Consider the following 16,079-nt stretch of genomic DNA (forward strand, 5'->3'; position numbering starts at 1 on the left):
AGGTACAAGGAAAATTGGCCCCTCGGTATATCGGACCATACCGAGTTCTGAAGAAAGTTGGAGCAGTAGCATACCGTCTGGAGCTACCTGAAGAAATGTCAGATATACACCCAGTGTTCCATGTCTCGCAGTTGAGAAGGTGTTTGAGGATACCCGAAGTGGAGTATGTGCCGGTTGAAACAATAGATCTGCAGCCAGACCTACGATATCAGGAAATACCGGTCAGGATTCTAGACACCGTCACCAGGAGGACCAGAAACTCCGAAGTACGAATTTGCAGGGTTCAGTGGAGCAGACACGGAGTAAAAGAAGCTACTTGGGAACGCGAAGATGCTCTGAAGAAGGAATTTCCCCACCTATTTAGGAACCAGTCAAATCTCGAGGACGAGATTCATTTTAAGTGGGGTAGGTTTGTAACATCCCGAAAATTTACTAAAATAAATCATGCGCTAAAAATTTTGTTTCGTCGTTGAGCTCAATCCCCTTCTTGAATCATCTCCCGCCTGATTTCCTGATACCCCCGAGGAATCGGGCCGACATCCAAATCTCTCGCCGTCCCATCCCTGTTTTCCCCCCGACCCGCGCATCGCGCTCGCGCGCGCCCGGACGCCACGCGTGGCCGACCGCGGCCGCGATCGGCGCCGACGCGCCCGCCCCTCTCTTCTTTTTCCCTTTTCTCTCCCCTCCTTTTTCTTTTCTTTTCTTTTTCCCATTTTCTTTCTCTTTTCTTTTCTTTTCTCTCTCCCCCCCCTCTCTCCTTCCTTTCTTCTCTGCCGCGCGCGCCTGGCCCGCGCCTTTCCCCTCGCCCTCTGCTCCGCCCGACCGTGCCCAATCGAGCACGTCTTCCCCGGACACGCCGCCCTTGGACCCCGCTCCGGTCGCGCAGCACGCCCGGCCCCGCCGGTCCTCCTCCCCGACGCGCGCCCCCTGGTCGTGCTCCGCCTGCCCAGCCCGCATATCCCGACCCGCCACGCCGAGCCGCTCCAACGCCGCCGCGACGTCGCGCGCACGCGCGCGACTCGCCACCGGCCCGTGCGCCACCCCGCCGCACCCGCTCCTCGCTCGCCCTGCACCACCCTGCCCCGCTCGCCTCTGCCCGCGAAGCGTCACTTCGCCGGCCGCAGCACTGACCTGCGCGCGCACGCCGTTGCCCCGGCGCACAGCGCCGGCGACCTTAGTGCAGTGCCGCCTACGGTGGTCGCCGCCTCACGTCACCTCGCCCCCCCACTGGCGCCATTGACGAAGCACAGCACCGCTCGTCGAGCCGTCGCTTCACCAGCTCGCCGTGCGTTGACGCCCGCACAGAACCAAGTCAGCCCTACCGCCATTAACCCGGTCGCCGGTCTCCGCAGCGTCCCGGCGAACCCCAACCGCCTTAGCTCGCCTATAAAAGGGCGCCCAGCATCGCCCCTTCGCCCCACGACCACCACCGCCACCCCAGTCCTCCTCCTCTAGCTTGCAGCGCCGCCGCTTGCCTTTGCCACCGCCGGCCACCGCGGAGCCCCTCTCCACTGCCCCTCGACCCGAATCGAGGTAGGTTTGGGCACCTCTGAGGCCCAATGGTGCTCCTCCCCCTCCTCTTGACCGCCGCCGCCCCTCTGGATTACCGATCCAGGGCCGCCACCACCCGCCGCCGCCGGCCGCTGTGGCCGAGCCACCCCAGGCCGCCACGGGCTGAGCCGCGGCCGGGAACCAACCCCGCGAGCCTCCCTGGCCCTTTTCCCCTTACCCCGGAGCCGCCTCGAGCCTTTGGCCGCCGGGTTTGGCAACACCGGCGAGCCGCCGGCCCCTCCCCTGTTTCCCAGCGCAAGGAGGAAGAAGGCAGGGCAATTTTGCCCAAAGGCCCCTGGCCTTCTTTCCTTTTATCTAAGAGTCCTTCCACCCTTTGTACCCTTTGCAAAAGAGACCCCCCCTCTTTATTATATTTCAAGGATAGACCTTTCCACTATAAAATTTAATTATATTTAGATCTCTGACTTTTTCCTAATATAACCCAGAAGTTTCTAAAATATAAACCAAGCCCCTGCCTACTTAATCTTAATTACAATTAGGTCCCTGAACCCCTGTTTAGGCCTTAAACCCTCCTTTGACCTATCATTTCATGCGCCAAATGACCCCGGATTAACCTAAAACTTTACCACGCCTCTCTTAACTCAGTTTTGGCCATACCATTCAGAAACCATCCAAAAATAATACTCTATGCTCTATATTTCATGTGTTTCCGTTTCGAGCTCGACGACAAATCTTTATTTTCTGTGTTTTGATTGTGTGTTTGTTTGTGTGCATCGTAGACCACGGAGTGACCGAAGGAGAGCCCGTCAACGAGCCGTACTGTGAGCAGGAGAACGAAGACCAGTTCCGCGACCCCGAGCCCGAAGGACAGGACTTCCCCGAAGGCTTTGAAGACGGCAAGTTCAATCCCATCCTTTGATGCATGTTTCTGACCTAGTTTTTATGAACACAACCCAATGGCCTGTTTTATAAAGTTGCATATGTTTTACTTGCATGAAAACACGGTTGGATAGCCACCCCTTGATTTGTGATGACCATTCCTTGACCACCTAGATTAATGTCTGATTTTGCTTGGACGTTAATCAATATTAGAACGCTTAGGACTTTATTCTTAAATACTATTTGATTTATAAAGAAAATGTGTGTGTATGGGAAGGGATAAAATGTGGATTTTCGAAAGATGAGTATGGACGGGATGGACGGCATTTCTGTGTGAATTGCCGATTGGTGTGCTTGTGCCTGTGTGGCAGGGCAAAGAAGGGAGTTATCCATCTTGTCGTGCCTACGGACCGAGTTGGTGTGTCATCTCACCTAACTCCTTTATCGTGCAAACCACTCGACCGTTGAATGGGCAACGGCGTAGCATAAATCCCACTAGTTGGTGTGGTAGCCATCAGGAGAGCTGAGAGCAACGGGTAACTAAGGAAAAGAGATAAGCCCCGAGTGACTTATGCCCGGTTATACCTAAGTGAACGGTCAATGACCCCTTGGTGCATCCCGTGATGGCTAGTCAGGCTTAGCTAAGGTGGGTAATGGCTATGTTGGGATCTACACCGACTCGACGGTGTTCGAGTTGTGGTATCCTACTTGTGGGTAAAGTTGCACACCTCTGCAGAGTTAAGAATCTATTCGAATAGTCCGTGCCCACGGTATTGGGCGAGTTATGGTGTGGTCACATAACTAGTGTTTCATTGGGATGGGCTGGTGTGAGTTGTTTTGGAATTGTGTCCGGCAGTTGTGCCGTGTGCTACGACGGACGGGGAGTCCGGTAGCAGTTTAAAAATTGGAAACTCCGTGTTACTTCTGAAATTGATTTTCATAAAGGTTTTCTTTAAAACAAACCCCTGCATAAAATATCGTTTTTCTGCAAATTAAACCATAACCTTATCCTTGATTTACCTATGCATATTATTCTGATATAACCCCCTCCGTGGGTGTGGTTGGACTTGCTGAGTACGTTTGTACTCACCCCACTCTTACTTTTTACAGAGGAAGATCCAGACTTCGTGCCAGACGACGCTGAGTAGGGTTACCGTTCTACACCCAACCTTGCCTGTGGTACTGGCCCTGTCGAGATGCCTCCGCTGTCGCAGTACTCTGAGCCCGTAGTAGACCCTATGTGGTTCGCGGTCTGGTTTTATGTCGTAGCCTGGTTAATTATTATTATCATCTGTATCGAGTGTCCTCCAAGGTTTGTACGGTTTTGAACCATCTGATGTAATAAATGTGGCATCAGCCTCCTGGGACTGGTGCTTTGTATCACATTTAAGTCTTCTCTTATGAGGGGACGCTTCAGTCCAGCAGCGCTACAACCCTCCTACTAGCGCCTAGGACAATGGGTGATTCCCACCTTCTCAACTCCGGTAAAAGGCTCAAAAGGTTTCCAGCAGGTGAAAGGGTTTTCCTACGCTCTCGCTACTCATGCAGACAAGAGAGGTTAAGCATATCTTAATTAAACAAGTGAAGCAATAAGAGAGAATTAGCTCTAGGACAAAGGAAGAAAGTTAGCATTTTGCCTTAGGTTCAAATTTTTAATCAAGGTAAATCTTAGTGCAAGTAGTCAAATTTTATTTGACTCTCAACCCACTAAGCTAATTTTAAGTTCACTTCATGGAAACCTCAGCTCTGATACCCGTTGTGAGAACCGCCCAATTTGATACTATTTTAAACGAACCGCCGGTCATTATCACCCAGATGAGAGTTAACACGTGCTTGCCATAGAGCGTGCCACGTGTTATCCCACATCTAGAGACACGAATAACCGACACGTCATTCATTCAAAATAATATCAAATCCGGTAGTCCCGGTATGTGCTCCAACATACGCCCAGAATCAGCATATGCACATACCGTATACAATCGAATACATAGCCAACAATCCACAAAGAGCAGTTATATAAAACCAGAGTTCGAAACTTAATATTACAAGTTCAATATATATGGGTTTCCAGCTTCACTTTACAAGCCTTGGGCTCACGCGAGTCATATTAAACAGAGACTTAGAGCTTATTGAAAATACATGCTCTCACGAAGCTCGATTACGATAAAGACTTACTAAAGTAATGACGTCTTGCTCAAGGACATCACTACCGCCACCACGACCTACTCTTCCCCCGCGTTCGGGTCAGCGGGGTAGAAGTGGCCGAACACCACTTCCGTCTCACCTGCAACTAGTTTTAGAAAGCACCCTGAGTACAAAGGTACTCCGCAAGACTTACGCGATTAAATAAGCAAGGATCATGCAATGGCTCAAGTAAAAGCTTTAAGGTTAAGTAATTATTGCATAAGCATTAGCTCTCTACACTATCACCTAGCAGAATTAATTAATCTTGCCCAACCCCAAACAATTTTAGTTGATTAAGAGAGAGTAACATAATCTATAACTGATTATAGCTGTAACACGAACCATTCTCAGCATAAATGATATTCTAAGAGGAGTTCATGGGTTAAAGAGCATGCTCATAACCGAGAGCGCGGCAATTCGAATTGATTATAACCTTGCAAGGGTGTACTACTTTACCCACACGACGCAAGGACCATGCGACTCACCCAACCCGCTAAAGTTGGATAAGAGGGTACTCGCGTCAACCGTTCCCAACATGGCTCGATCATTGAAATCTTCACACCTAGCTTACGCGTAGAGACTTAGTTTCCACCGGAGACATCTCTAAACTTTCCTACACATAGGTCCACCCGGAGACACCTCTAAGCCCCTCTACATAGCCCTTGGCCACGTATCTAGGACTGTACATCAATGATCAAGTCAAAGAAGGTAATTGGCTTATCCGCTCTATTATATTGGATATGTGGTAGCACGGAAAGGTGCTCAAAACCGACGTCGTCCACTCGGTCCTTAATCGATCCAAGCGGACTATGTCCATGTGACTTCATTCTCTAGGCCCTAACATTTCGCTCGAATCTCGATACTGCACTCCACTTGCCCCAGATACTCAAGTGCGATCAAGGATAATCAGGTAAGTGTGATACTCCAAACCATTCCTTTCTAGCAAGTAATGTGAGTATTCTAAGCAGGGCTAAGCATCTAGTCAGATTAAGTTATTAACTGACTAACAAGTGACAAGGACATGGATAACAATTCAAGGAAGGGTAATGCAAGAGAGTAGGTACCAAAATGCAATACATACATACTATATAACCCCACATTACCCGGTGATGTAACTAACTATCTCAGATTAAATAGAAGTAAGGAATCATGCTTAGCTGCTTGCCTGGGTTAACTTCGGGCTCGACCACGAACGGGATTCCGGGTTCAGGCTCCACGGACTCGGCGGGTTCCACGGTTCGACCTCCGGTGATTTGGTCACTATAATGCATGAATGCGATGCAAGAATTAAGAAACAAACTAAACAACAAGCATAAATCATGAAACAATTTGAGCATGCAGAGGACAATGCAAAGAACTCATGAAAAATGGTTGTGCAGCAAAAGCATTTTCCTACAATTAAACATAAATATTTTGATTTTCAGCCACTCTAAACAAAGTAAATCAGAAAAGGAATGCAAACTAAACTAAACAAATCCAAGAAAATTATCACAGAAACTAGGCATGAAAACAAAGCTAACAAAACTGGTTTTACCATTTTATCACTTTCCAGCACAAAGTTCTAGAATAAACCATTTTCAGACAACGTATAGGAAAACAAACTAAAACTTTGGTAAACAGCAAGAAAGCATGTGAACAAGCTGCACCACTGAAAACTAAACCTCACAAGGAGTCTAACAAAATTTGGTTTGGCATTTTTCGAGCAGTATACAAATAAATAAGCATTAAAAACACTTTTACAAGATAAACCTATATATAAATCTACAACAAGGTAACATGCAAAACAATATTTTTCCTAAGTAGATCTCAGCTAGAGGAATCCAACAAAATAAGTTTTACAATTTTTAGAGCTATACATGATTTTCTAGATATTTTACAAGGTTGCAGATAAATAAACCTAAAGAAACCCAAACACAAATTGCTAGGTACACCCCCAGCCGGCCAGCCCAGGCGCCGACAGGCGGGGCCCACGGGCCAGCTGCCCACCAGGCCAGGTCAAGGCGAGGTCAGAGGCCTTGACCCGCCCAGGGGCGCGGCCACGACGCGGCGCGGCGCAGCGTGCGCGGGCACACGCGCGGCGACGGCGGCGGCGGCGCGAACTGGTGCGGCGAGGCGGGGCTGGAGCAGGGCAGGGGAGGCGCGCATGGGGAGAAGGAAGTGGCGGCGAACCTCACCGGGGGTTTGGACGGCGGGGAACGACAGCGGACGGCCGGCGCGTCGAGCAGGGGCGGCGGCGGACGGAGGCGAGCGGCGGCGGCCTAGCAGGGAGGGAGGGGGCCGAGTTAGGGGCGGAATGGGGCGAGGACGACGAGGGGGTGCTTCCCATGCAAGGAATTGACGAGAAGCTCACCGGAGGCGACGAATCGGCGGCGGGGAGGAAGCTCGGCCGGCGGCAATGGAGATGGGGAACGGGGCTAGGGTTTGAGGCGGGGAACGGGGGCCGGCCTCGACGTGGATAAGGAGAGGGGGCGAGGGAAGAGGGAAGGGGTGGCACGGGACGCGAGGATTGCCGGCACGTGGCGCGGAAGTCGAGGTTGACCGGCGGCGGCGAGCGACGCGTGCCGCGGCGCGCGGAGGAAAACAGAGAGGGAGGGAAGGAGGGGCTGACAGGTGGGGCCCGGCGGGGATTTTCTTTTTCTTTCTTGTTTTTTCCAGGGCTGTGACATCGCATTCGCACCATAGTGCCACTCAGATCTAGTAGGTTTTGTGAAAATCAAATGAGACATTGTACAGATAATTAAGATGTGTTTAGACCTGATGACGAGCTAGCCATGCACACGGAGACCGCGAGCGGCACACCGAATCAGCGGCGTTTCTAATTGGAGAATCTCATAATAATCCAATTAATGCAGAATTCCACATGGACAGGTGTTTTGGATTTCAATACTGGTCATTTGGAATTGATGGACTTCCGTTGGGATCAATTTTAGTGATAAGATTTTATCACACCTTGTCTATTTTTTTTTAATAAAAGGGGTGGAGAGAGCCCATATTCCCCTCCTCCGCCTCCCGAGGCCCGAGCCGCGCCGCCGTCACGCCACCCGCCCGCCCCTCCGCCTTCCGTCCAGGCCGCGCCGCCCTCCATCGCCTCCCCGGATCTCCTCCGTCTCCTCCCCGTCCAGCCACCATCGTCTGCATCCCCGTCCATCCCCGCTCGTCCGTCTCCCCGTCGAGCCGTCGCGCCGTCCGCGCTCGCCGGCGACCCGGACTACCTCCAGGACCTCTGTGTCGCCGACCTCAACTCCGGTAAGCTCCAGCCTTTGCCCTGCACCTTGCTGCTACATCTTTGCTGTTCTGGGACAGATCCAGTGAAGATGTGGAAGATTCAGAAATAGAAGCTCTTCCTGGTGTGGAGACCCAGCGGGCTGACGAATTCGATGCAGTAGCAGGAGCCCAAGATCATCATCAGGACAGACTTCTTCAGAGCCTGGCTAGCTAGATTACGCTGAGACTAAGACCCAGATTAATATAATGAGCGCCTACAAGAGCTGCCGAGAAGAACAAGAACATGTGGTGGTCCAGGCTTTCGATGCTGAACCAGAACAATGCAAGGGAAGGAAGAGGAAGCTGAGAATGGTTTTGGCGAGGGAGAGAGGGTAGGAGGTGTTAGAAGTAGCAGGGTTGTGGGAAACTTTTTTTTTTAGTTCTCTAAGGACCAAGCCAGATGATGTTTCAACTTATCATCCATGCTCTGTTTTGGCCGAGGTGCTGAATAGTTAGCAATTAGATCCCAATAATTAGCATTTGACATTCTTTGAACATAACATGAATACCTGAGCCTCAGCGCAAATAAACTGGTTGCTTATAAGAATATGAGGAATGGCGTATGTACTACAGATGGTGCTAGAAAAAATGTTTCAATCTAGTGAAAATGAGTACTGACTGTAGTACTGTACAGTGAAGATATGCTATCTTTCCCTTTGATTTTGATTCGATGACCTGAAAAAAAGCTAAATCTTGGAGTGTGGTCAGAATTAGCGTCTGGTAATCCTTTTGTGATACATAGTTACAAAGATATATGCAACTCGTGTCTGTGTTATGTAATCATATTACTTCTGATGGACAGCTCATTTTGTATCTTTCAGTGGAAATATAATCATACACCTCATCTGTGAAAGCCGGATAGTACAGTTTCTGAAAGTGACACATAACCTAGCTTAGGATATTGTGGATTGCATTGCTCCAAGCCATACCTAGGTACAATTACCTATGCACCCTGGTACAGATTGGAGATCACTGATGCTTTCTAATTCTTATCATTTTGGTTCCACTTTTGTTCTGCATGGCATTTTTAAAATGACTAGATCACTGATTCCTCTTCTCTGATAATCAGAACTGACACTGCATTCAGCTCTGCAACCTTTGTGATTAAATAACTTTCCTGAAATGCTTTTGAGTGGAATATATGTCAGCATATCTTGATTGTAATTATTTTTTGTATCCAGGTTGAAGTACTTTGCTTGCCTGTTGCTGAGGCCACCCATCTCTTGATGGATGACAATGTGGGCACTCAAGGTCTGATCCCACACCACCTTCAACGTTCTAAGAGTTATTCCTTAGCACAATTAGTATATTGCTTCTCATTCATCTTTTATCAAAACTAGTACAGTCGAACAATTGTTAGCCTAGCCTGAACTCTGGAACCTCCAGGAAAGAGATAAAATTTTGCTTAATTATTTCCATTTTTCTAAATTTCAATGGTTTCAAAGCATAAAGCAAAGTAATGATTTTGTTCAAAAATAAACGAAGAAGATGACACTTTTTTTGGGTGAGAATGACAGTCCAAATTGAATTGAACTCATGCTGATTAGACCTTAATCATTAGTTGATTAGTAGGCATTTTTTTTGTCTCTGGCATCATTGGGAAGATACATGAGATGATCTGCTGGGTCCAGGTGGTCTAAATTCGCCCTTTCTTGTGCCTGTATTCCCTAAAAAGCACATGTGAAGGTGTGGAGATCTGGGTCTCCTTATGAACTGAGCTGGCTAATCGTACTTTACATTTTATTATTTTCATCATTGCTAGTTAAGACACAGCGTTTTTAAATTTTAAACTGATAGCGTCATGTGTGCTCTTCCTGCTCACTCTAGGCTGTCGGATCGACTGACTTGTTTCACCATATCTGTCACATTGCACACCATATTCTTTCATCAGCTTTTTACAAGGGCCACAAATTATAAGAATGGTTAACAGAAACTTAGCAGATAGATAACACACTACTACAAATATGGTTATTGCAAATGACCTATCACCGCTGGTTTGAAACAAACCGGCGGTAATAGCATATCACCACCGGTTCTAAATGAACCCGACGGTGATGACCACTCATCACCGCCGGTTTGTGTTATAAACCGGCCGCGCCAGTCTCATCTCCTTCCTCTGCTCCATCCGCCTCCTCCACGGCGCATCCCTGGCGGTGCTGCGCACAGCAGCCCGCCTCCCCTCCACGGCGCATCACCCCTGCTCCATCCGCTCTCCTCCATGGCGCACCACCCCTGCTCCATCTGCTCTCCTCCATGGCGCACCACCGCTGCCGCCACTGCCGCAACTCTTCCTCCCCCTCGCGCTCTACTCCAGGCAGGACAACGTCGTGCCCGATCCGTCGCCATTGGGCCCCGATCTGCCGCTGGGGAGGGTGGAGGAGACCTTCCCGTGGCTGAATCTTGCCGGAGAAGGGGGCGCCGCTGCTCCGTCCGCTCCCCTCTCCACGGCGCATCGCCCCTGCTCTGTCTGCTCCCCTCCATGGCGCACCATCCGGCGGGCGACCACCTGTGGACACGACCTGGAGGCTCAAATCGAGCTTAGGGCCGCCAAAATCTAGCTGAGGGCACTCCAAATCTCATCTCCCTTCTTGTTTTCTTCACCATCCATGGGTTGCTCTGTTCTCCCAGCGTTTAATTGGGCGTTTATGGCCTAAACGACACGCTGGGGTCCGTTTAGCACTTAAGTGCGATTAAACGTACGTTTAAAAACGATTTCTCGAACATTGGTCATGATAATACAAAATCCAGTGCCTTTTCATCCGAATCTAGTAGCTTGTATTAATTGTTCTGGTTTGGTTGTCCTAAGTAATCTGGTTAGAATTACAATTTAGTTACATTCCACTTTCTTTCTGTACTGAGAAAAGAACTATATATATCTCACATACGCACAGCACCATATATGGGTATTCCTGGTTTGTATGTGTACATGATACGCTGATGGTCGGAGGCTTAGCTGCTCCTTGTAGTGTCAAGGAATGAAATCCTTGATCAGCTGAATTAATACATGTGTTCATCTGTTTTCTAGGTAATTCATCTGTGAGATTATCTGCCAGTTGAAGGTGGTCGCATCTGCATCTGTGCTGTAGAGTAAATCAAACAACAGTTGGGTGGTGTTGTCTTCCGTGGGCAACTTATTTTCTAATCTTCTTGTTTTAGAGAACTATCTTATTTTGCTTGTTGTCAATTCCAAATTCTAACCTCCTGATTACTTGCAGCTTCTTGAACAGTTTGGCACCGTGTGGCACCCCAACAGGGTCTGAAAATACCTAACAATAGATGACTGGTCACCAACGGAGACGAAGGGCAGGCTTTGGTTTGGCCTTCTGGCCGTGCTCAGAAAGTACCCAGAGCATTTTGGCATTTGTACTGAAGATATGGGGTTGGCATTTGTATGTATAAATTTGAATGTATGGATGATCATGCAATGCATTGTCTTGCGTATTTAGTACTTGCTACAATTATCGAACAATCAATTTCCCATTTTTTATTTTTAATAATTTTTCCTTGATTTTTTAAGACTAATTATGTCTTCTAAATGGTGGGAGGCAGAGCACGCCACGGGAGGCTGCCAAATGCTGCCGGGGATGGCACCCCCGGGGTGCGACGTGCAGGGGGTTCCCCCTAGGGGAGCCATCCCCCAGGGATTAATCCCCTCCTTTTTCCAAACTAGCCCTAATTGTTGCCTCCCGCTGGAGTCGAACTCGCGATCTCACGGAGGCAGCACTCTAAACCTGCCTCCCGTGACCAGTCGGGCGGACAACCCTCCCTAACACCTTGTCTATTTTAAAAGCTTGGCCGGTTACTCGGAATTGCTTTGTTTGTAGGCCCTACCTATTTTTTTTCAATTATGGAATCCTTTCCTATACCTTCAATTTCATTTTATGCAACTATGAAAGATCCCTGAAATTAAATGAAATTCCAATGTTGACGTTACAATCAAGTTCCTACGTACTCCACACAGGCGCACTGCAGTAATTTCTAAGCAAATGAAAAATGCCGCCACGCCGATATCTCTGTGTCGTGGTGCTGCAAACCACAGCCGGGTGGCAGAAGGCACCCGCCCTAGCCCAGAGGGTGTGTACTTAGGGGGTAGCTAGTCTTAGATCGATCTCACTCAAGAACACGAGGAACACAGCAGGATTTAGAGTGGTTCGGGCCGCCGGAGCGTAATACCCTACGTCCACTGTGTGTTGTATTGCCTTCCCACGAGAGTGAGAAGGTGCGAGAGCTTGAGTCCGTCTGGATCTGTCTGTCGAGCGCCTCCCTTTTATATCTCAAGGGGGCGCGTACACAGCCGTTGGATCCCCGACAGGTGGGTCCAACGATGCAGTATAAACTAACGTACTGTTCATACATTAAGGCGTCGCAGGCAAAGGAGATCTCTCTCTTGGATTCCCTTGCCTGCTCCCGGAGCCCTTCGTCCATCATGTCCTAGCGTCGTCTTGTCAGGTCGGGCCTGTCGTAGCTAGTGGCACCGCCCGTCACATTGCTTAAGTGGGTGGTGTAGCTTGCGGCGTAGGCGGCATGATGGAAAAGTGCCGTGCTGTCGTATCCATTTAATGCTGCAGGCGAGCTCTGCGCGGGTGCGGCACAGGCGGCTGCACTGTGCTTCTTGGTAATACGCGGTGCTCAGCGAGGCCTGACAAAGGCTGTCTCACGCACCGCGGCGACAGAGCACGCCTTGTCGATCGCATTAAATGCGGTAGGTGGGCGAGTCTTCCTGCGGAAGACTCGCGCACGATCCCACGTCTCCGGGACACGTGGCGGCTCCGGACCCCTACACGGTGAGGGGAGTCCGGACGGGCGCAGGAGGTCCCGGACCCCTATGGGGGTCCGGGCCTCGGCGGTCAGCACGGAGCTTCCCTTCTTTAGGGATACGTGGCGTCTTCGGACCCTTCCCCAGGCGGGGAGCGGGTCCGGGGCCGTTGGCCTAGTGAGGGAAGAGCCTGACCTGTGGGCCTGGCTACTCCGCCTTTCCCGCGCAGCTATGGACAACTACGCGGGTCCTGCCTTGCTGCAGTAAGAGTGGGTATCCCTGCTACAGGGTACCGACAGTGGCCCCCGGGCCCACCTTGGGGAAGGTACGAACCCACAGGTGGGGCCACTTCTGCGATTTGGCTCTGTATGGCTTGAAGTTCCTTTCTGCAGGGGTCTCGACCGGCTTTGACCACCCGTCGGGTTGGTTGCTGCCTCATCACGTCGCAACGGATTACTGACTATGGGCCCCATGATCAGTGGTTCACCTAGTCACACGCGCGACGTTTCGGCATTGTTGCGGCCGGAGTAAACGGATCATTTACCACCGGCGCAGCTCCCGAAAAGCTCGGCCATGCCTGCGATTAATGCGCGCACGTCAGCTCAGCTTCCGCCTTGCTTCACGCGTGCGGGCGACGGTTCGGATCCCGCCCTTTCGCACCCTCGTTGATTACCCACCCTCCCTGACAGGTGGGCCTGGGCCCCCACGTCATGGACTGGGCGGCTAACTCCGGGTGCGGGCGTCGCTTGAGTTCCGGCGACGGTTCCGGGGCGCGCCGGTTGAGTCAGGCTTTATAACGGGGCATACCGCATTCCACGGTTGCTTTCCCGCATTCGTCTTCTTCCTCCAGCCTTTGCGCCCCTTTGCCTCCGAGCTTCCCTCGCCCTTCTCTCCCCCCTACACAGGCTCCTTCCTCACCCACCAAGAGATGGCATCCCTTGTTCATCCCCGTCGCTTCCAGACCGAGGGAGAGCTGAACACAGTGCGCCGCCTGCTTGGGTGGAGCGCTCAGGAGACCGGCTGGGGGGTGCGAGCAGGCTCGGTTCCCCTTGGCAACCTCCGCACCGGGGAGTTCGTGCTATTCACCTCGCACGTCTCCGCCGGTGTGGGACTGCCGATTTCTTCATTCTTGCTGCTGCTGCTGGAAGACTTCGGCCTCCAGCTTCAGCATCTGACGCCCCACTCCCTCCTCCTGGCATCCATCTTTGTGCATCTATGCGAGATGTTCGTGGGAGTGCGTCCCTGCGTCATCCTCTTCCGCTACTTCTTCATCCTGGTGAGGTCCGGAAGGAGCAGGGACGAAGTGGGAGGGTACTACTTCCAGATAAGGAGTGACCTGCCGACTCCTTACATTCCGGGCCTTGCTGGCGGAAGGTGGGAGGAGTGGCGCAGGGATTGGGTGATCGCCACCACCGAAGCCAACGAGCGCCTTGTCCTGCCGACCGCGGGGCCCGCCTCCGATAAAGCATCCTGGAGGGCCAAGCCATCGCTGCAGCCGGAGTTCGACTCCGTGCTGGATAAGATCAGGTCGCTGGCAGGGAGCGGCCTCACCTCATGGCACGTGCTCGGCGACTTCGTGAAGCGCCGGATCGCCCCCTAAAGCAGCGGCCGCGACCGGCGTGGAGCTTCACCGGCCTCAACGATTGCAGCAAGACCCACCGCGGGGAGGGAAGCGATCTGACCCAGGAGGCCTTGGAGGTCCTGGTGCGGAACGTGACGGGAGACACCTTCATCCCAGAGAACCTGATCCTCCCGCAGAGCATAGTTCCCCTCTGCGAGGACCCGGCGAGGGTGGCGGTGCTGGCCACCCTGCCAACCCTGGACGACGGGGGACTGGCCCCACGGCAGACCGGGGGTGACCTGAACCGTGGGCTCCGGATCCCCGGCACGTCCGGGGATCAGGCTACGCTGAGCGCTGCGGGGTCCGGCGCCACTACGAAGGGGAAACAGGCCGCGGCTAGCAGCGCGGCCGCGGCCGGCTCCAGCCGGGCTCAGAGCAGCTCCGGTGCGTCGTCGGGGGACGTAGGCCGGCGGAGGCTACTCCGGGGCGACGGGACCCTGGTCTCGGAGCCCGCCGCGAAGCGCCAGAGGTCTTCTGAGGGCGCAGGCCAGGGTAGCTCCTGGGCTGCCGGCCCCCACGGGTCCTCTGGCGCAACTGGACCACCAGCATCGCCGCCGAGGAATTCATCCCGCCGGCAGCAAGAGCAGCAGCAGCAGGAGCAGCCGCAAGAGCAGCGGCAGGAGGCACGCGGACGGCAGCAGCAGCAACAGGTGCGACCCCGGGTTGCGCCCATGCCACAGCCGCAGGAACAGCAGCAACGGGTGCAGGCCCGGGTTGCGCCTGCATCACAGCTGCAGGGGCAACAACAGCAACAGCAACAGCAGCAGCCGCAAGAGAAGAGGCCCGGGCTCCGGGGACGCTGGGTACCCGGTACTGCTGGGTTAGTGTCATCCTGCTCTCCTCGCTTGCGCCGGTGTTCTGTTTGTTTGTTTTTGTTGTTGATGGCTTTTCTGCTTTGCTACCAGGGCTTCCCGCCCCAGCGGTTCTTCTACCACCGTTGGCACATCAGCAGGTGCCCGGGCGGCGGCGACCTCGGCATCGACAGCGACGGTGGCAGCAGGTGCGGGACCCTCAGGTACGGCGTCCTGCTGCTTACTCCGTGGCACATGACGCGACGCTGACTGTCATGCCATTTCCAGACTCCGCAGTGCTCAGTGCAGCAGCGGCGGCGGCGGTGGCGCCGGTGTTGGGTGCAGCCGCACCTGACACGGTGGTGGAGGTTGCCAATGCAGGGCGCAGCCGCTCCTGACGTATCGGTGGCGGGGGCACCCGATGCGGCCCGCGTCCGCCACGGCGGCTGCGGGAGCGCCGAGTTAGGCTCGGCCGCGCCCGACCTCGGCGGCAGGCGGGGGCGCAGGAGCTGGGACCCGGCCGCTCCCGACTCGGCGGCAGCGGGGGCGCCGGAGCTGGGCCCCGGCCGCTCACCGACTCGGCGGCAGCGGGGGCGCCGGAGCTGGGCCCGGCCGTCTCCGACTCGCGGCAGCGGGGGGCGCCGGAGCTGGGCCCGGCCAGCGCCCGACTCGGCCGCAGCGGGGGCGCCGGAGCTTGAGCCCGGCCCGCGCCCAGACTCGGCAGCAAGCGGGGGCGGCCGGAGCTGGGCCGGCCGCGCCCGACTCGGCAGCAAGCGGGGGGCGCCGGAGCTGGGCCCCGTCCGCGCCCGACTCGGCAGCAGCTGGGGGCGCCGGAGCTGGGCCCGACCGCGCCCGACTCGGCAGCAGCGGAGGCGCCGGAGCTGAGCCCAGGCCGCGCCCGACTCGGCAGCAGCGGGGGCGCCGAAGCTGGGCCCGGCCGCGCTCGACTCGGCAGCAGCGGAGGCGCCGGGGACAAGTGCCGCAGCGGAAGCCCCTACCTCCAGCTCCGGTCCTGTTGCGGAGGAAGAGTTGGAGGTGGTCTTTGGCAGGCGGCTCCTGCAGCTCTAATCCC

At 53.5% G+C, this 16,079-nt stretch overlaps 1 long non-coding RNA gene across 1 annotated transcript; it reads left to right on the forward strand.

Moving 5' to 3' along the window:
* Positions 1 to 7,564: 7,564 nt before the first annotated feature.
* On the forward strand, positions 7,565 to 11,347 carry LOC120677779. The gene is made up of 4 exons (XR_005676446.1): positions 7,565 to 7,821; positions 9,021 to 9,090; positions 10,865 to 10,941; positions 11,055 to 11,347. It is a non-coding gene; the product is annotated as an uncharacterized LOC120677779 (long non-coding RNA).
* Positions 11,348 to 16,079: the final 4,732 nt, after the last annotated feature.

Source organism: Panicum virgatum, chromosome 6N, assembly GCF_016808335.1.
Source record: "Panicum virgatum strain AP13 chromosome 6N, P.virgatum_v5, whole genome shotgun sequence".
Classification (NCBI taxonomy): domain Eukaryota; kingdom Viridiplantae; phylum Streptophyta; class Magnoliopsida; order Poales; family Poaceae; genus Panicum; species Panicum virgatum.